Genomic DNA, 22,414 nt, shown 5'->3' on the forward strand with positions numbered 1-22,414 from the left:
ATGGAGTTTCCCAGACTGCAAATTTAAACATAAGTGAGTTTCAATTTAAACACAATGGATTAGATAAAACAAGTTTATTAACTATAAAGGGACAGATTTTGAGTAGACGTAGTGAGCCATAAAGTCAGAAATGGTTACAAGAAAAAAAATAAAAGTAAAAATAAAATGCAACTGGTGCCTAACAAACTATGTTAAATTCAAAGCAAAATTTCTCACTGCAGACTCTCAGCAGTCTTTCTGACCCAGCTTCTTAGGTCAGGACCCCTTCTCCCAGAATCCAACAAATGCTTCCTGTGTTGCTTCAGATGCCATGATGAGCAGAAAGAGGGAGGGGTGCCTTGGGTGTTTGTCTCTCCATTTTATATTCAGTCCCCTCTTGGAAATATTTCCAGCTGAGATTCAGGAGACAGTCTACAGGGGAGAATGCTCCCTGATGCTTTTTCATTACCTGTTAGAGTTTCCTTTGTTTCCCTTCCTGCTGGATGACTCTTACTGCTTAAATGCAAATTAAGCAGAGCACACATTCCTTTGTCTGAGACAGACCTGTTTGCTAACTTCAATTTGGTTAAGAATACCATACAGTGGAATCTTATAACTTCACATACAATGTTGGCACACATTTTAATCAGGACAATGACCAAATTATTTGTTTTCAAAGGATCTCACAAAGCATAATTTGTACAAAGGTTATTACAATAGCGTGTAAGGTGTGAACATAGCGGTATATTCTGTCACAACAGACCATTACACTAAGTAGTCCCTCAACAGATAATACACATCTTGTAAAATCCACTCTCAAACTGACCAGATAAATAGAACTGTCATGATGAAAATGGAGTTATTTATGAAATAGTCATTTAAATGACTACCACCATTTATATAACATAACAGGCTAACTCTATCATGTTACTTCAACAATTCTCTGTTCTGACCTTGTGTAGCAAATGATGTTTCTTAAAATTATGAGATGTATTTCTTGCCACCAGCCTTGTATATGGGAGAACCAGGGCAGAAGCATTTGAAAGAGTGGGTGATAGACTAAAAGGGACTCATTTTTCTGTGAATTGGTTCTTAATGATTGCACTTATTATACATCTTTCTTTTAGCATCATTTATCATTTCCAAAACATTTGGAGCCAAATTCATCCCTGCTGCAACTCCACTGACTCCAATGGGATCCCACAAGGGAGGAATTTGGCCCTTTGTACTCACCTCAGCACTCAATTATCACTTTAACTCTGAGCCATTTGTTGGATTAAAAGAATTCTTTTCCTGGAAAATCTCTCACCTTTCATAATCCTGTCTGTGATTCTGTTTCTCAATTGTATGGAATGTTATCACATTCTATTGACTGATGTTCTTTGTGATGTGTTTTAAATGTATTAATCTATTAATCCCTTGGCAATTTTGCACGTTATTATAATTCCCCCGGGCACCTAATGTGTAGTTTTTTTCTTTGTAATAAATAAAAAGCTAAATTCTAAGAATGTGAATAATATTCAAAGAGCTAATCTTAGTGCTTTTCTGATCTATATTTGATGCCCTCCCCCCTCCACACACACTCCCCAATAACTCCTCAAGCATATTTCAAGGGCCACAATAATCAGGATTGAAAACAAGCCATTCTTTGGAATAATAATAATAAAAAATAAATCAGGATCCTTTATCATAGTGTTTCCACTTCAGCTGCTCTACTGAAAACAGACATATTTCAATTTAATAATATCTTATTTGCAAGTCCTTTCTAATCCACCCACACATACACACAAATCGTTATAACCTTGATCTATGAAGTAATGCTTCCTCCAACCATATTTTTATTCTCTTGCATTGGCTCTGATCCTCTGCCAGCCACGCCTTTCCTGATCTGTGAGCCTCTCTGCATCGGGGTCTTAGTTTCTGCCAGGGAAAAAGAGCAATGCATCAAAAGAGGAACAAAGGAAAACAAATTGGACAGAGAAATCCCCAGTCAAGGATTGCTAATGCTTTCCAGGCCCATCACCCTCTCCCCCTTCCCACGTGCCCAACTGCATTTTAAAGAAATTATATTGGGAAATCCTCAATAGTTAGCGGTAATATATATTTTTCCACAAATAACTCTATTACTATAGATTTCTTCCTTTATTATTTTAATAGGAAACTCTCAGCTAACAAAAAACTAAACTACATAAGATAACCCAAGAATTTACATAAAAGATGGAGAAGTGTTCATAAAATATAAACAGAAGTAGAAATCTTAAACCACAACTATATAAAGAACAAACTCTTATTTTAGAGGTCTGCAGTCTTGCTTGTCCCATTTTTTTTAAAGTGACCTATAATGTAATGTCTTTACTTGGGTTGTTATAATGGGCTCAGACTTTGTGGGTTTTACTACTGTGTTAAGGATTATGGGGTATTTATGCCCTCTGGTTACCCTAATAGTGCTAGAGGCAGGAATTCTTCCCAGCTGCTGCTGTTCTTCTAGGGGCACAAAATAGCCTTTCCCCTAAAACATTATGGGGTTGTACAGGGGAAGGGAGAGCAGTTGCAGTGTTCCTTAACTTGGGCCTGCCTCAAAACTGCAAGAAGTGTCCCCTAAAATCCATGAGAAGGGGGAAGCCATTTATAGCAAGGAGTCAAAGGAGGTCAGGCCACTGCCTCCTTCTCCATGAGGATGGGGCCCAGCGGGACATGGCCAGAGGATCCACCACTGTACAGACTGTTTTTTTCACCCCAAAGATGGGTCATGTTACAATCCTGAAGGACCACTCCAGCATCTGAAGCCTTTGGAGAAGGATTCCTACTGTCACCCTCCCCCTGCAACTGTTTACTTAGACCAGCTATCTGTGCATTTGTCCCTTAAGTGTTAGTCTAAAAAGTGATCTGCACTAAAACTATTTAACATGGAGCACAAAAGACTAATGCTAGAAATAACCTGATCTATTGTAAAGACCTTCATCAGTTTCCTGAGATTATATGACCAGATGATTTCAGTGCAGGGCCCCCCTATTTTCCCCACACAGCGTTACGTATCTTTTATGTTCTTCAAAACATTTTTAGATCCAAACTGTCCTTTTCCCTAAGCCTCATCAATTGGCTTTGCAAACTGCAATAAGGGATTACAAAATATACCATGCCATGTTCTTTGTTAGGTTTACCAATTAAAGCCCTAATCATGAAGTTTTGGCACAATTCAGCATTGGAGGTGGTGCCTCCATGGTGCACAAGGGAAATTTGCATATTGTGAAACATTATTTGTATTGCTGTAGCACAGAGATGCTACGTGGTGATAGGCAATACTAAGAATTTTCCCTACTCTGAAGAGCTTACAGTCTAAATAGATAAGAGAAGCCAATGGTGGGAGAAAGGAGTATTATCTCAATTTTATAGATGGGAAGAGAAGGCACAAAGAAAATAAATGTGTTATCTAAGATCACATAGGAAGTCCATGGCAGAGCCAAGAATTGAACTTAGATGGCCTGAGAACCCAGTAAGCGCCCTAATCACAAGGCCATCGTTCTCTTAGTACTGTGGTCTTTTGCAGAGCATAGGGTATTGCCCCTATGAAGCTGGTCAGCTCTACTGGCTGAGACATAGGGGAGCAGAAATTTTTCCTCTGGCTATTCTACATCCATCATTCTCCCCCTTTGGAGTGTCATGAGCCCTCAGTGGAGTAAGAGGGGGAAGCAGTCTGCTCCCCTTTGAGAATTACTGAAAACAATTCCAATTTATAACAGACCATCAATTAAGAGCTAGTAGACTGGTTTTGATCACAAGTAAAGTGGTGGGGGGGGGGGAAACCTATTTTCCATGTAAGTCACATGCACTTAACTAGAAGAAAATAAAGATCTGACAGGACAAAATGTTCCTAAGCAGTATTAGGATTTCCAGTTTCAAGATTACACAGATGTCATGGCGTTCTCTACTCACCATTGTCCACCTCCTTGCAGCTGTGTCTGGATAATAGTTCCACCCAGTCTGACACCCCCTTCTATCTCTCCTTTGCACTGCAGCCCCTCTTATACTCCAGGAGCTGCAGGGCTTATACTTCATGGCTTGGCCCTCCAGCCACATCATTATGTGTTTTTCCCTCTTCCACAGTATCAAAATCTCATTAGACTGGCTATCCTTCCCAGCAGTCCTCCAATCCAATGCAATGCCTCTTCCCCAGTGTCTGTTAGAGGAACCCAGCCCCGCCCACTACTTTGGGGTCCAGCCAAGGTCTGAGCCTTTTCCTATTTCATCTCTATCAGGCTTCCACTCCACCACCCTTCTGGGTAAACTCTTCCTTCATGGCATGTAACCCAGAGCTTCTATTCTCCCCCTAGGTTTCCTCCTTTCTTTCTAAGCCCACAGAGTCACTGAAATCTTCTACACTACAGCACTTTTCTGCCCTCTCTACCTAGCCTTATACAAGCCCTACCTGATCCTGATCAGCTGAGCTCCATCCTCAATTAGGAATTACTTATCAAGCCTAATTCTCCCTGAGGTGTGGCCTACCAGGTTAAGTGGCCCCTTCTGAGCTTTATTAACCCTCTCCAGATTAGTGTGGTATGAACACCCTATCACAACAAACAAAACCCTAGAACAGCCAGCCAACTAACTAACTAAATAAAGAAATAATGGATCAACCAAAAATACCTGAAAGTTCTAATTTTTGTAGTCTTAGAAGTTGCTTGTGGATAAAGCCAGGGGGGTTTAAAGATCTCTAGTGTTTACTAGGTGCCTATACCTAGTGCATGAAACTTTAATAACTGTCCACCTCCAAAATAATTCAAGGAAAACAATTCTTAAAAAGTGAAATGACAAAGACTATCTGCTACCAAAAGTGGAGGACAGCTGATACAAACCATTCCTGGACCAACCCTCAAGGCTGCCAAATACAATATTAATGCGCAAGTTTAACTCCCAGATAGCTGTTGATTAACAACCAAACATTCATCAAAGAGAGTTCTTTATTGTATAGAAGCCAACTTCATCATCCAAAGAGTACAGATTTCAACCAGAAAGCATAACATTTTATACCTACTACTTACTGACAGGAATTGCTTGAGGATGTAAGCAAAATAGAAACTTGTAACTAACAAGTTACTATAATTCAGCATATTCAGAATGATTTATAATGCGGCCAAACATGATTTATTTAAAACAGAATTACAAAATTAGCAGATGAAAGGTGTGTAAATGTGCCAGTTCCCCCAGGAATAATAAAGGGAAAGATGGGAGAAAACAGGTATTTACCATCTGGAAGAGAGGGAAATCTAACCAGCAATAGCTAGGTGCAAAATGATTACTTTAGGACTCCAGCTCTGACAAATTTAAAGGGTCAGCTCCAGGAAAGCATGCTGGGGGGAAAAATGCTTCCTATAATTGGGCAAACCTGTTTGAGACTAAATAGTAGTGACTAGGAAGCCACCAATGAAGATTTTCATAGACATATGTTTGCTTTTGCAGTGTACTATATTTACTGTATTGTGACCTAACATATACTTGGATTTTAATAAAGTATTATTTTTATTTTAAAACTCTGCATCAAAGAACACTCACCAAGAGCTTTAAGGGCCCTTGACACAAATTTAGAAGCACAATAAAATAGTTACATAGTCAGTAGCACACAATCTGATTCTCAGAAGTCATTCAAATTGGCTCAGAACATTGTCATTTGGACTGACCTGTGTCTGAAAGGCCATGAGGTAAGGATGATGATCAATAGCAATGCCTTCCTTGGTAATTAGTGACATCAACGGATAGGTAAGTGGTAGAAGCATAGGTGTTTGTCCTATGTTCTTGGCCTTGAAAAGGTCCTTCAGCAACACCACCAGAGCTATCTCCATGACCTATCACTATCTGACACCTGTTTGTGAAGGGTCCTGGGTAATTTCAGAGATCAAGTGTTGGAGCATGCTGTATGTCAGCTCCTCAATTGTGCCATGAAGGGGAGATTGGAGATGAGATGGTAGCTAGTGAGTTCTCTGACTCCAAGTAAGATTTATTGAGAACTAGTAAGTTTACTGCATGCTTTAGGGTAGCTGGTAGATTGTGCTCTCTGAAGGAGGCATTGATGATCTTGGTCAGCTTTGAGTCTAAACTAGCTTACATAACCTATATGGGTAAGGGCCTGTCTCTAGGCCAGATAGCCTAGACATCTTTCAGTGTTTTTAAGGCCTCCACTTGTGTGACTGAGGCAAGGGCTACCAAAGAAAGTGGAATGGTCTTTGTTTTCTGAATATTTGGCTTACACAGGGGGGACAGCAAGATTGTCACAAATTCAGTGGATCTTTTGAGCAAAGTAGGATAACAGCTTCTCATAGTGAGAGATTCTGTAACGGGGTTAAATCTTGATAGCTTGACAATGATTAACCAAGACAGGGAGGGGAATTCTTAGTTGTAAGTGGCAAAAAATATATCAGTTTATTTCAAGAGGTACTGTTTCAAAACCTCATTTCATTAGATGAAGTCTTGTCATAAAAAATACTTTAGTACAGGATTTTATTTTTTTGCAATTCAGTTCTCTTGGTAGGCTGCACAACTCACCCACAAAAAAGAATCTGTCTTATGAAATGGACATACAAATAAACTTACCTCTTGTGAGGTTTTAAAGATATAAAATGGCTTTCCTTTAGGTAGATTTTGCCTGAAGTTTAAAATTTAGCAGCTGCTGTCTGGTACTGCAAGAAAGATTGTACAGAATAACAAGTTGTTCTCAAATGAAAGGTTAAAACATATACAGTTTAAAGTTTCATACGGAAGATACTCAGCTTTTTTATATAACTATATATACACTGTCAGTTTATATGGTACCTATAATATTAGTATCATAAATGTACATGGTGCTTATTTATTTACTGTGGTGCCCAGTTGATTTAAGAGGGATTATTTTTAAATCTTCATTGTTTCCACTGCAGATTACTGAGGAAAGGACTGTTTAAAAGAACACTTGCACTTTAACTTGATTCAAATTCTTTTTTAACATAAAGAGTAAGCCACCAGAAGAATACTTCTGCAATATATCCATGGTAAGTGTACCTGCATTATTTTACATAGCAAATATACAATGCAAAAACAAAACGACCTTTCTGTGCAAAAGAGATATTCTGCTCTATAATTTCAGAGTATATTCTTATCTTTCATTTGGTATAGCTTTTATCACATCCCTGCTTTTCTACTTTTTTCAGAAATAATGAACAACTTCAAAAAGTTATATTTTTAGCCTAAAAGAGACTTTCATCTAAAGTTCATTTTAAAAAAATGGATAAAAGGTGAACATACATAGTAGACTGGCAGTGCATCAGTCCACCTCCCTGCCTCTTGGATATTTACAAATGCTCCCAGTTTAACTACACCTTCCCCACAAAAAATACTCTCCATCCCATAGTCCCACCCTGTCTCAGACCTTTCCTTGAGATGATGCCAAGTTGTTTTCTATAGACTCAAACTCTTCTCCATAAAAATCTCTTAATTTAACTTCCGCAGTTCTTGAGCCATTCAACACTCTATATTTTATGCACCCTTTTTTTCAGACATGTCCAGCTTGCGATTAGCTCCCTCAATAGTAGAACATCCTTATCTGCACCCATACCATAGACAGTGTGTCAACCCTTACTGGCATCTGGCAATTTCCACATGTCTGTGTCTTTTGAAAGATGGCATATACTGTTTATATATAAAAAGTTCTTCTTAGCGTGTCCTTTGAAGAGGTACTTTACTCTAATGGCTTATCTACATGGGGTGCTATTCCTTAATAGTTATTCCTGATTAACTCCCTGTGTGGATGCTTTTATACCAGGATAAGAGTGCTTTATTCTGAATTATCTTAATCATCTTCCAAAGTGGATTAAGCTAATTCAGGCCTTGGCTACACTTGCAAGTTAGAGCGCATTAAATCAGCTCCGGGCGTCCTAACTCCTGAGGTGTCCACACTGGCAAGACACTTAGAGCACCTGGACTCCGCAGCTGGAGCACCCTTGGTAATCCACCTCCGTGAGAAGCATAGAGCTTTCTGCGCCCTGGCTGAAATGCCCAGGTGTCAGTGTGGACAACGTGTTGCATTATTGCGCTGTGACTGGCCTCCGGAAACATCCCATAATCCCGTGCAGTCAAGTGGCCACTCTCGTCATGGTTTTGAACTCGGCTGCAGGCATGCGGATATCCCCCTTCAAGCACCATTTCTGACAGCCGACTGCTTATCTGCTCCGGGACACAAAGCAAACCATTACTGTGGAATGCTTCTGCTGCAGAGGCAGGTGTTTGTGCATGTGTGGGAGAGAGAGAGAGAGAAAGAGAGAGATGGGGGGTGGGGGCTGATAGCGGGGGTTTTCCCTTCCCCCTGCCGCTGTCTGAACTTACAAGACAGCGTGCTGACACACTCTCTGCCCCCCCCAAAACACACTGTCTCTCCCCCCCATATACACACAACACACTCCCTGTCACACTCCACCATGCCCCCATTTGAAAAGCACACTGCAGCCACTTGCACACTGGCATAGCTATTACAATGCACTGCTCTCTGTGGCATTGCAAGAGCTGCTAATGTGGCCATGACACTGCACTTGCAGCTGACAGTGTGAACACACACGCTATCCCTGCTGCTGTCTCCGAGAGCTGGTTTAACTCCCTACATCTGCAAGTGTAGCCATAGCCTCAGACTAATATTGGAGACCCCAGAGCATGGCCACTAGTTAAGTTGAGGGGATGGAAGGCCATAAGGGTCGAGAAGGTCTCCCTGCTGAAGGCCTAAGGGCTTCTTCTTAACCCCCCTTAATAGAATTCAGGCCTGGCTGGTTTGAGTAAGCTCTTTTGCTCTTAAAACAATGTTGCAGCCGCAGATAATGCCTTATAGTGTAAGGTTTGCTGACGCCAAGTTAAAGATAATAGGAGATAGTTACAAGATCAGACAGAATATGCTGGTTGTTTAAGTTGCTAGGAATGCTTGTTAGAGGTTGCAGGAAATAAACATTGTTGTAACCAATATAAGGAAGGCAGAGTATTTGTGCAAAGTTTTAATTGGCTGATGTGTAGTGCAGTAGCATTAAGGAATATAAAAGTGTGTGTAATGACCTGCTCTGGTGTGCAGGATTTGAGATTCTATTCTCCCTGTACCTTGTTTGCAGCTGCAAATAAACTTTTCTGCTTCTCCACCCACCCCTGCTGTTGTTTTGCCTCTCGACATTGGGTGCCGGCAACATCACTCTTTTTCTGGTACCAAAGCATCCACGCAGGGGGTAAATCAGGATTCACACAATTTAAATTCACACTTTACCTTAATCTGCATTAACTTCCTTGTCCAGAGAAGCCATAGATAAGAACAGTCAGCAAATTCTTGATCCTTTTGTTATAAGTAATTTTCAAACATTTGTATTCACAGTCCAGGAGTCAATTGATGGTTTGTTTGTTTTCACCATTGAAACAGACCCTTTTTACACTGTATGTTGGTGTTCATAAAGAAGGTCCTGGTACTGGAAACACATACATGAGTAATTTTATGGGGCTATTCACTGAATAAGGTTGTTGTGGTATGTAAGTATTTGCACACTCAGGCCATTGAACTGTGCACATAGCCCTGCAAACTTCATCCTATACTTGATAGTAGAAATTGAGCTCACTAGAATGGGCTAAAATAGTCTGTCATATGTGGGAAATAATGTCTAAAATCCACATCCAATATAATGAAAATCCTCTTAATAATACTAAGCACAGAATGACTGCTTGCATATTTCCATGAATATTTGAAGCAGTATGTATACAAAGCCCTTAGATGTTTTTCTAAATCCTAACTAGCATAATCCTGATCACAAGAAGATTAATCGTTTGCAGAACACTACAGTTAGCAATCAGCATGTGTTGCAGTGGCCAACTCAAGATGTGAAATGATAATAATTAAAAACCAAACAGTTAATAATCAACAACTATATGAAATAAAAATTTTAAATGAATATTTCTGTCCCATTAACTGGTTTGTAAAAAAACCCACTGCCCTTGGGAAAGTAAAGAACATTTTTTTAAAGTATTGATTCTGCAACTTTTGCCAACATACATACATCTCAGTCACTATCATGGTTTTTGTTGGGCTGTCTTTCCTCTTAGTATGGGATATTTTGTGATTCCAGTTTATCACATTGGAAAATGGAAAAACCTGGGAAGCTGTCCAGGACCCACATAGTTGTCAGTGTGACACCATCATTTAATGGGGCTGTTTAAGAGTATACCATTTTAAAAGGCAGACCGAGCAGTAGCCAGAGTGTGAATTTCACACACACATAACATAAATAATCAGAAACAAATCTGAGTGAGCTGGATGAGGATCACAGAAAGGACCAATGCATATTGGCTAAAGAGAGTGATGTGCAAGATATCACATTAAATAAAGTTTGCACTGTTAGAAATAATATAAATTTTAACAAAAGGGTCAAATTTGATCTATCTGTGTAGGTTCTTATACCACACTCATCACTGGGTTATCTGAGAAACATTCTTGGGCTCAGATGGATATGGTCAGGACATGATTTCGTCCACTGAATTCAAGTAGAAAAATATTGTAGACCTATTGCTGCAAATCATAACTGGCAATAAACACAGCAGATCTGTCTAGTCTATAAAAGAAATAACCAATAAAAGTCTACAAAAATAATAGGAAACCACAGAACCATGTTTTCAAAATGCAATAAATGTGTGATATGAACATTTCCTGCAACATTTTGACGGCCCTCTTTTGAGCTCCCGACTACTGAGCTTTTCAACAATTCATAATTTAATAAGCTACAACTAAGCAATAAACAGCACGTGAATGATGAATATTTGAAATTAAAGTTGTATGTGAATTGTATCACCTGGTCCTGTAATAGTACCAAAATGCTGCATGTAGTAGAAACCAGCTGTATCATTCACTTCTCTGCAGTAAATCTTTAGATAAGAAGCATTTGAGGTGAATTTCCCCCTTGGTGCAGAGGGTCATGCACCACCTAAGTCCCACTCAAATGCTAGTCTGAGGACTTCACTAGTGCATAGGCCTTAGGCTGGAGCAATCAGTCCTCGTGGATCTCTGTCTTGAAGAACTGACTTAAAATAAAAGTTTGTTGTTGATTACAGCAACTGCGGAAAATAGAAAATAGAAAGAAAGTGTTAATCTTGGATATAAACCAATGTCATCAGCCTTTTGACACTAGACAGCTTTTTAATCATGGCTATAATTAATGCGACATTTTCCTTTTGTCTAGACTACAGTTCAATTAACAAAAAGAAAAGGAGTACTTGTAGCACCTTAGAGACTAACCAATTTATTTGAGCATGAGCTTTCGTGAGCTACAGCTCGCTCACTTCATCAGATGTATACCGAGGTATACATCTGATGAAGTGAGCTGTAGCTCACGAAAGCTCATGCTCAAATAAATTGGTTAGTCTCTAAGGTGCTACAAGTACTCCTTTTCTTTTTGCGAATACAGACTAACACGGCTGTTACTCTGAAACCAGTTCAATTAACATATACTATAAATGCAGTACTGCTCTGTTGTTTACAGTACATGTAATCTTCTATTTGATTCAACTTTATTGTAATGTTTGGAAAATGTAGCTTTTTTTTTAATTGTTGACTTTTTTTTTAAAATTACTCCCAATTAAAGGTGTGGTTTTAACGGCTGAGCAGACTGAAGTCTTCTATTTTTATGCAGAACAGATGCATCAGGGATCAAGGCACTGCAAATTTTCCCACTTTGTTCCACCAGATATGCCTTAACACTCATTTGGTAGGACCATTTGTACTGGTAAGAGGATAATGCTGATTCAGCTGGTGGCTGAGATTGGCAACAAAGGTGACAATTGTGGTACTCGTTAAGTGGCCACTTTAGCAATGCCAAGACTATCACTCATTTCACAAAAGATAAATGAATGGCCAACTGAAGCTAATAACATTTAATCACTGACCCTATCTCTCCGGGATGTTGTAAAGCTTAACTCATTAATTTTGTAAAGTTTTTTGAGATCCTTGGATGGAAGGTGATATACAATGGTAGCCATTAAAATATTTCACTTTAGTCTCTGAGGTAACTTAATATTATTGTGGTATTATAGATATTCTGTATATGACCCTAACATTGTCATGATAGTCACAGTAAGTGCTAAACATTATTATGGTAGTAACCTTTACTAATGACCTTAGATGTCTAAACAATATATGCATTTAGTGTTCCTGTTCCTGCCTACACTAAGCGTTCAGCACTAAAATAGAAAATACTTCAAATACTGAGGTAGGTGTGATGGCTTCCCCCCGGAGTGCCACGTGGAACTGGAGTACCACTGAGCCCTCTGACTCACCAGCCTGGGCTCCCTATCACACTGTGGTGCTGTGACAAGCTGCAGACCCGCTCCTGGTCTTACACTTCCACCATCATTCACACAGGTAGGGACACACTCAGCTGCAGTTACCTGCAGGTTCTCTGCCCAGCCACTGCATGAACCAACAATGGAGAGTCCACAGCCAAGATAATTCCCAGTTCCCCAGGCATCTCTTCCCCCATCCCCCTGAGTATAAACCCAACATTATACCATCTTGCACTGCACAGAAAACTGTACAGCGTAAATTCAGAGTTTGTCCTCCCTCAATGTGGAAAGGAATATGCAACAATTCCCACCCATTGAGCTAAGATTTCCAGGCACTTCGCTCTAAGCTTACTGGTTTAGATTAAAGCATAAAATACGTTTATTAATTACAAAAATATAGATTTTAAGTTATTATACGTGCTAGCAAACAGATCAAAGCAGATTACCCAGTAAAAAACAAAAATGCAAACTAAGCCTAAAATACTAGAAAGATAGGATATGAATTAGCAAATTCTCACCCTGGCTAATGATACAAGCAGACTGGCAGATTCTCAAGGTACAAGTTGCACTTGCTTTACAGCTTGGAATCCCCAGGTTTTTCATACACAGGCTAGAAATCCCTTTAGCCTTGGTCCAGCACTTTCCCCAGTTCAGTCTTTGTTGATGAACTATTAGCACTGTCTGGCTTCTTCATTGTTGTACCTGAAACGCTTGCTGTGGGAGTTTTCAAGAGTAAGCCCATCTGAAATACAGATCCATAATAAATATTTATAACTTCAGATACAAAAATGACACATACATGCAAATAGGATAATCATATTCAGCAAATCATAACTTTTCCAATGACACCTTACATTCCCTGTCTTGTACAAAATGCATCATAATTATGCCATAACCATCTCATAATAATATCTCTATGAAGAATATGAGGTGTAATGTCACAGTAGGATTATCAATTTTGTAGGGAAAATTGCCATATATTTAAGGGTCACCACTGTGTACATTATTGTAGTTTTACCTATGTAGGTTGGATTCATACCAGCAATCTAGAGGTAGAAACCATATCTCTTTACAAAACCTGTGATTGCTCCAATTCCCCTTAGATACTTTGTTAAACTTTCAAAAACTCTTGTTATACTTTCTGATCATAATCTTATTCTGGATCCAAAGACACCTATGATCAAGAAAAGACTCATGGTCTTGCTACTGAATTTAAAACAAAATTAAAAGCTGGGAAATCAGTGACAAAAGGAGTTGCTTCAGATGTTGAAAGATAATTTGATTAAAATAATGAACACATAGTTCTGTTTGATACTTACTGTAGTTGCATGAAAAGTCTATTGTGCAATGGTTATTATATTGGACAGTTTCAAAGGCACACTTTGATTTTCTACACTTACTGTGTTTTATAAAGTAAAATGTTAATGATATCTAATTACTTTTTTTCAGAAAAGGGTGAAATTATATTGTCTGAAATATTATATAAGCTCCAAGTTCCTTTTCCATCCAGCTCATGAAGTGATGCCAAAGAATCAGGAAAGGGCATAGCTTAGAGAAAGAGTGTGTGACTAATAGTGTCTCTGCACTGCCATGATCTCTGGTGACTAGAACAAGTGTTGAAGTTGCATGCAACAAGTCTAATATAGAGCAGCCTTTAGTCCACATTATAAGAAACCAGTGGAGCCGACATAGGAATAGGGAAAATAAAGATGGCTGAAAGCCACCTTACTGATCTCCGCAGAGTGAAGAAACCTGGATGCCAGGATCTGGCTGTAATAAACTGAGAACCCTATGTTCTTTGCCATATATTAAGGAAGATCCTCAAATCACCATGAGAAACACCTGGGAGAGGCATTTAGGTTTCCTAGATGGAGCTTTCCTTCATACCTGGGCAGTACCGGGTTTATAATGGTGCAAGTGGCTCCATGGCACCAGGCCCACACTTGGGAAGAGCCCCTTAATCCTGGGTTGGGTGTGTGTGTGTGCGGGGGATGAGGGCAGCAGCTGTCTGCCCTGAGCAGAGCAGGCAGAGGCAGCGAGCAGGAGGCAGGGTGGTGTGTCCGGTTCCACCTCTCCCCAGCGGCTCATACTATTTGGTACAGCTGGGGGGGGAGGGGAGGCTTGGCATGCCTGGGTCGGGGTTCATGGCTGCCGCACAGGAGTTGGGCTCCCCCGTGGCACCTGCACGCAGATCACATGGCCCCCGCCTCCTCCCTGGGCTCCTGGGTCCCTTACGGGCTTAGGGTTGCCAACTTTCTAATCCCACAAAACTGAACACCCCTGCCCTGCCTCCTGCCCCAACTCTTCCCTGATGCCCCATATTGTTATAGTAAGGTTATGCGTTATAATTTCATGTATATAGTTATGAGGCTGAAAATGTATCCTCATGGCTTAAAGCAAGCCCATGCAAAAACTTTCCAAGAACAGAGAAGCGGTTCACACCACAACAGGACATGGATGGGACAAACCCACACAGGAACAATGGACACTGGCTTAGGCAGCAAGAAAAGAATCGGTTAGACCCTTGAGGGAGTCACCCCCTTCCTTTGGGCAGTTTGGGACTGCGATGAGGTAATGCTCTCCTGACTCTGAAGGGGAGGGGGGGGCAAAGCCAGGAGGAAAGAAAGGACATGATACAAGGGAGAGACATTTTGCCATGCTCTCTCTCTTCCACCTACATCTACAGACACCACTACCACCAAGTGACTGAAATGCTGATCAAAGGGGAGAGCCTGACTGAAAAGTAACCAGCATCTAATCTAAATGGTGAGAAGCATCTAAACTTTTAAGGACACTGAAAGTGTTAAGATCGGCTTAGAATGCATTTTGATTTTATTTCGTTTGACCAAATCTGACTTCTTATGCTTTGACTTATAATCACTTAAATTTACCTTTATAGTTAATAAATCTTTGTTTATTCTACCTGAAGCAGTGCATTTGGTTTGCAGTGTGTCAGAGACTCCTCTTGGGAGAACAAGCCTGGTACATATTAATTTATTTGTTAAATTGACAAACTTACATAAGCTTGCAGCATCCAGCAGGCATAACTGGACGCTGCAAGTCGGAGGTTCCCAGGGTTGTGTCTGGGACCGGAGATATTGGCTAGTGCCATTCACTTGCAAGTAGCTGGGAGCAGTTTACATGCCAGAGGCTGTACGTGAACAGCCCAGGAGTGGGGACTCTCACCACAGAGCAGGGTAAGGCTGGCTCCCAGAGTCAAGGATAGGAGAGGCCTAGCAGATCACTGGTCCAGACAACACCAGAGGGGAATGTCACAGGGGGGTCAGCCTGGGGAGGGATGCGGGTCTGGATCAGTTTTGGGGGGCTCAGTCTGGGGAGAGATGCAGGTCTGGTCCAGTTTGGTCTGGGGAGGGATCTGAGTGTGGTCTGATTTGGAGGGTTGGTCTGGTCTTTTGGGGGCACGGTTGGTCCTGATCCTACTCTCTGTGCCTCTCTGCCTAGAGGGAAGAACTAGCAAGACTAGTATGAATCATGACGCTGTAAATAAAATGTATTAAAGTTATTCATATTTTTTTATTTTTTAAAACATTTTGAACAGTTTTTTTTAAATTCACCCCAAATTTATACAAAAATTTAATTCAAGCCCTGATAGTTCATATGAGAAATGTGAAGGGTGAGACAGTGTGATGGTTCCCTTTTAGTGGAAGCAGCACATGGCTGGTGCTTTGGCAGCTTTGGCTTTTCTTAGCTGTTTTTACCCACTGTGTTTTATTTTGTATTTTTTTTCTTTTAGAATTTATTTTATGTGCACTTGTGTGTATTCTTTTTGCCCTAGAGCTACCATTGCGGGTACCCTAATGGCAACCACCTCCATCTCAACTTAAACTTGTAAATATTGTAAATAAAACCTGTGTAGCTGTGTGCTATGTCAAAGACAACTCCTGTGTCGATCTCCGGTCTTTTACAATCATTCCCCATGGGGGCTTGCAAATATGTTTGGAGCCAGGCCCACAAAAAGTTAATCTGGCCCTGATTAACCTGGGTATATTTTTTGTTAGATAAAGAAGTAATGCTTGTGGTGTGCTATAGACAAACAGGATCCGATTTGGATATGGATAGAGTCTTCTTTAATGTTTTTAGTGAAATAAATATTACTGGGAATTTTGTGATTATGGGAGACTTTAACTTCCCAGATATAGATTGGAGGACAAGTAACAATAGTAGGGCCCAGATTTTCCTGGATGTGGTAGCTGACAGATTTCTTCACCAAATAGTTGCTGAACCAACAAGAGGTGATACCATTTTAGATTTTGTATTGGTGAGTAGTAAGGCTCTCATAGTAGAACTGGTTGTAGAGGACAGCCTTGGTTTGACTGATCATGAGTTAATTCAATTTAAACTAAATGAAAGGATAAACAAACCTAGATCTACAACAAAAGTCCTTGATTTCAAAAGAGCTAATTTTTAAAAAGTAAGGGAATTAATTGGTGAAGTGGACAGAAGTGAAGAACTCAAGGATCTGAATGTGGAGGTGGCTTGGAATTAGTTTAATTCAAGGTTGCAGAAGCTATCTCAAACCTGTATCCCAAGCAAAGGGGGAAAGTTTTAGGGAGGGATTGCAGACTGAGGTGGATGAGCAAGCGTCTCAAACAGGTGATTAAGAGAAAGTAGAAAGCCTACAAGGAATGGAAGGTCAGAGGGATCAGCAAGGAAAGCTACCTCTTGGATCTTAGAAAGTGTAAGGATAAAGTGAGAACTGCACAAAGCCAAGCAGAGTTGGACCTTGCAAAGAGAATTAAAACCAATAGTAAAAGGTTCTATAGCCATATAAAGGAAAGAAGAAGTGAGACCACTAAGCACTGAGGAGGGGGTGGAGATTAAAGATTATCTAGGCATGGCCCAACACCCAAACAAATACTTTGCCTCAGTTTTTAATGAGGCTAATGAAGAGCTTAGGGGTAGCGACAGGGTGACTAATGGCAATGAGAATATGGAGGTAGAAATGATCACATCTGAGATGGAAGTCAAACTCAAACAGTTTAATGGGACTACATGGGGAGATGGGGGGAGTGGAGAGATAATCTCCATCCTAGAATATTAAAGGAACTGACACATGAAATTGCAATCCCAATAGCAAGGATTTTAATGACTTTATTAACTCAGGAGTCATACCCTATAACTGGAGAATATAGTTCCTATTTTTAAGAAAGGGAGGAAAAGTAATGCAGGAAACTACAGGCCTGTTAGTTTGACCTCAATTGTATGCAAGGTCTTGGAACAAATTTTGAAAGAGGAAATAGATAAGGACATAGAGGTGAATGGCAATTGGGATAAAATACAACATGGTTTTACAAAAGGTAGATCGTGTCAGACCACCCTGATCTCCTTCTTTGAGAAGGTAACTGATATTTTAGACAAAGAAAATGCAATAGATCTAGTCTACCTGGATTTCAGTGAGGCTTTTGATACAATTTCACATGAAAATTATTAGTTAAATTGGAGAAGATGGGGATTTATATGAGAACTGAAAGGTGGATAAGGAATTGGTTAAAAGGGCGACTATAATTGGTCATCTATCAGTCTGGAGGGAGGTTTCTCATGGAGATTCTCAGGGATCTGTCTTGGGACCAATCTTATCTCAGATTTGTTGCTGAGCTTGGCATAAAAAATGGGTGTGTACTAATAAAATTTGCGGATGACACAAAGTTGGGAGATATAGTCAATATGGAGGAGGACTGGAATATCATACAAGAATATCTGGATGACCTTGTAAACTGGAGTAATAAAAATGGATGAAATTTAACAGTACAATTGCAAGATCATGCATTTAGGGACTAACAACAAGAATATTTTGCTATAAGTTGGGACTTATAAGTTGGAAGTGACAGAGGAGGGGAAAGACCTCGGTGTGTTGATTGATCACAGAATTACTATGAGCTGTCAAGGTGATGTGGCCATGAAAACGGCTAATGCTGTCCTAGGTACTTCAGGCAAGGTATTTTCAGTAGAGATAGGAAAGTGTTAGAACCATTATACAAGGCACTCATGAGACCTTATCTGGAATACTGTGTGCATTTCTGGTCTTCCATGTTTAAGAAAAGATGAATTCAAACTGGAACAGGTACAGAGAAGGGCTATTAGCATGATCTGAGGAACGGAAAACCTGCCTTATGAAAGGAGACTCAAAGAGCTTGGCTTGTTTAGCCTAACCAAAAGAAAGCTGAGGGAATATATGATTGCTCTGTATAAATACATCAGAGGGAAAATAACAAGCAGGAAGAGGAAACATTTAAGTTAAGCACCAATGTGGACACAAGAAGAAATGGCTATAAACTGGCCATGAACAAGTTTAGGCTTGAAATTAGGTGAAGGTTTCTAACCACTGGAAGAGTAAAGTTCTGGAACAGGCTTCCCAAGGGAGCAATGGAGGCAAAAAACCTAACTGGTTTCAAGACTGAGCTTGATAATTTTATAGACGGGATGGTATGATGGGACTGCGTACGATGGCATGTGGCCAATCCATAATTGCCAGTAGCAAAAATCCCTAGCTGCTGGAGATGGGACACTAGATGGGGAAGGCTCTGATTTACTACAGAGAATTCTTTCCCAGGTATCCACCAGATAGGTCTTGCCCACATTCTCGGGGTCTAACTGATCATCATATTTGGGGGTGGGAAGGAATTTTCCCTTCGTCAGATTGGCAGAGACCCTGGGGGATTTTCACATTCCTCTGCAGCGTGGGGCGTGGGGGACTTGCGGGTTTAAACTAGTGTAAATGGTGAATTCTTTGTAACTTGAAGTCTTTAAACCATTATTTGAGGACTTCAGTAACTCAGCCAGAGGTTATGGGTCTATTTCAGGAGTGGGTGAGGTTCTGTGGCATGCAATGTACAGGAGGTCAGACTAGATATCACAATGGTCCCTTCTGACCTTAAAGTCTATGAGCAGTTTCTAGCCAGGTCACAGGAGTATTCTGCAATTAATATTAGAATTATTGAAGCAAAGCTATAACTAGTGCTGGCAGAATAATCCAAAGAGTGATTTGTGAATATTTTTACAGATAAATATGGTGAGTTCACTGTGCTGTTATTTGTGGGGTATATTATTCCTTGTTTATGAGTATTTTGATGACATCTGGCTTACTTGTGAAAATGTTTGCAAATCCTAAAAGTGTCATGAATTTTAGCACAAATGATTTTCCATCCAAAAGTTCATACCATTATTTACTCTGTCATTAGTTATTCTCCTATTTAGAAAATTTCAGTCATCCAATCAGGAAGCAGAAATTGTGCCATGTGACTTAAGTGACCAATCACACACCAAAGGTAATATACTAATAATACACAGAAATACAGGAGATGTCCTGATATCATTGTAGTGTGTCTCATTAGAAATACATAGCTATAGGGATAGACAGTAACCTAAACGCTTCCCTGAATGAGGGCCACTTTGTGCTGTACCTATTGTAGCCAGCCATGGGAGATTCTCCCCAGCCGCAGGTAGCATAGAGCAGATATAACAACTTTTAGACCTTCATTCCTTCCTGTGGCCAGGATAGGAGGCATGGGCAGGTGAAAAAGGGGATGACTAGCCTTCCCTGTACACTGGTGATCCCAGGCTTTTGTAACAGCCTCTTTGGGCTGCTAGCAGCTCTAAGACTTCTGTAACTTATGCAAGTCATGTGTGTGTGTGTGTATACATATATATATATTTTACAGTGGGGAACTGGTAGTGCCACCTACCACACCTATCCTGCCTTCCATTATAAAAGATGCTGTGATATTTTCTTTCAGCAGTTCTCATACCTCCACTGTATGCAGCAGGTCTTTGATGTTTGGCAGGGGAGAAGATCGCAGGTTAGAGAAGGGCCTTCTCTCTGTCCCATGAAATTCCATGCCAGCCTTTGCTGATTGCCATTTCCCTTCCTCAGGAAAATGTTGGCAGCCTTAATCAAAGTAATAATTAAACAATAATGTTCCAAGGCTGGACTGCTGCCAAAGCACCTCCAGCCACACACACACTAAACTGAGACTGCCTGGGAGCTCCTCAAGCAGCTGGAGGGGATGGAGGAAGAGAGCAGTCTGGGCTCCACACTCCATGGTAGACATATAGTCCCATACCCCTTCCTCTAGGGCACTGTATAGGAAGAAACACCACACCTCCCACTGAAGGAGAAAGAGAGAGCTGACCCAAGCTCCACATCCTCATGAATTCCCCCCAAATCCAGCACGTAGTCCCAGTAGTCCATTCCCCCCGACCCCTCATGGCTATCACCAGAGAGCCAGATCAGAGGTTTCCCAGTTCACAGAGAAAAAGAGAGAATGAAAGCGTGTGCCAGACCAGCATGTCCCTGCAGCCCACCGCTTCCCACAGCTCCCATTGGCTGGGAACAGCGAACCACTGGGGCGGTCAACGTCAGCAAAATGTCTCACGGCCCGCAATCAGATTACCCTGATGGGCGCACATATGGTCCGCGGGCCGCAGGTTACCCATCACTGCCATAGAGCGACCAAGCATGCTGCAGCCCAGGAATACAGGACAAAGGCAGACTTTCCCTTTAGTGGCTGCTTCCAGCTGCTTTGGAATGGAGTGGGCCTGGGCACTGGAACTGAGAGAAGGGAGCCTGTCCTTCCTATGCTCTCAGTGACCCCCCTCCTGGTACCCAGGCAGCATGGAGGAGGAAGCTGTCTGATTTGAATGAAGAGAGGTGAAAAACCAGACCAGGGAGAGGGAAAGGAGGCGACTGGGACAAGAAGGCTGGTGATACTGGGACTGGAGGTGTAGGGATGAGGAACTGGGACTGGCTGGGCAAGGAGACTGGGCCTGAGAGCCGGGGAAAGGGAGTCAGGAGCTCGGAGACAGTAATGAGGAGGGAAGGCTGGAACGGGTTGAGCAAGGAGACTGAGATTGAGCTGGGGAGAGATGGGGACTGAGATACTGTTTTTTCCACAGAACCCCTGCCTCATTCAGTGTACAGTATGGAATTTTGAGTAGCTGCTAATTAAATGAGCACAAACTATACTGTTTACTGAATGAAGTAGGGGTCATGTAGAAAAAATAGTATGTAATTATGTAATTAAAGACTGTACCATAATGCATATGCAAAAAATTGGCCAAATTAAGGTTGCAAGGCAACCTTAATTCTAGCATTTGCTAACCTTTACTTTGCTATGTTAATCATGTTCTTTTAACTTATTTTTTGTGATTGATAGATAGATAGATATAGATATGGAACATAGTAAGCTATTAAAGGTAGAGAAGATGATTTAATGAAGGTGGTACTGGTATATGGAAAAGAGAAGAAGGACAAGAAATTCACATTGTGGAATTGTACAGAGAAAGGGTCTTAGCACAAAGGGCAAAGCAATACCAGAGAAAAAGCAAATTTTGACTGGAAAACATTGAGCTGTGACAGGAGAGAATCAGAGATGTCTGTCTAGCTATGGACAGGAGGACAGAGTGATCCACAGAATTAAAAGATGAACGGCAGTCAAGGAGGATGAGGGAAAAGGGCAAGAAGGATGTTAACTAGAGGAAGAAAAGCAGTTTCTGTACTATCTGCAGAACTGTACTCAGACTGAAATCAGTGCAGATATTGTCACGAATAGTGATTGGAGAGACGAGAAGAGCTATTTTGGTTGGTGATTGGAGAGGTGAAAAATGAGATGAGAGTGATGAAGGAAGCTTCTCTGATTGGTGACTGGAGAGATGAGATGCCCCCTTTTCGAGCTCTTGAGAAAATAAAGGTCAGGGATTAAGTGGTAGAATTTTTAAGGTAGGCTTTTTAAGGAGGCAGATGAATCACATTTCAGAGAGTTGCCACCGGCAAACGGGTTGTTCTCAGCGATGGTAATGTAGTGAACAAGGGTAGGAGGACAGGATTAAAATACAGGAAATGGAAAGGGATTGAGATAGTAAGATTTTTTTAATGCAGTGGATATCAGAAAGGTGAAAGTATAAGGATCCATGGACTAGAACCCCAGTCTGCAGAATCTGAGATGGCTGATGTTCTTATAGTATCACCAGGAAGCCATGCAGAACCACACCCAAGGAGCACTTTAGGTAGCAGGCACTGCAGGAAGTACTGGCCAAGAGACCCAGAGTGATGGTACCTTGTGGCCCTCTGATTGGCCAAGTGCCCTATTTAACCCTGGAGGGC

At 40.9% G+C, this 22,414-nt stretch overlaps 1 long non-coding RNA gene across 15 annotated transcripts in view; it reads right to left on the minus strand.

Moving 5' to 3' along the window:
* LOC125637367 (uncharacterized) overlaps positions 1–22,414 on the minus strand; it is a 308,688-nt gene that overhangs the window by 36,168 nt on the left and 250,106 nt on the right. For 11 of the 15 annotated variants that reach the window (XR_012668647.1, XR_012668649.1, XR_012668654.1 and 8 more), the window contains 5 exons: positions 12,813–13,036; positions 10,809–11,070; positions 9,242–9,437; positions 6,565–6,650; positions 60–1,899 (listed from right to left, as the gene is read on the minus strand). This is a non-coding gene — a long non-coding RNA (uncharacterized LOC125637367). Of the gene's footprint in view, positions 1–59; positions 1,900–6,564; positions 6,651–9,241; positions 9,438–10,808; positions 11,071–12,812; positions 13,037–20,060; positions 20,201–22,414 lie in introns of those variants that run through there. The other 4 variants (XR_012668650.1, XR_012668648.1, XR_012668653.1 and 1 more) reach the window with 3 other exon arrangements.

Source organism: Caretta caretta, chromosome 1 (genome assembly GCF_965140235.1).
Source record: "Caretta caretta isolate rCarCar2 chromosome 1, rCarCar1.hap1, whole genome shotgun sequence".
Taxonomy (NCBI): Eukaryota; Metazoa; Chordata; order Testudines; family Cheloniidae; genus Caretta; species Caretta caretta.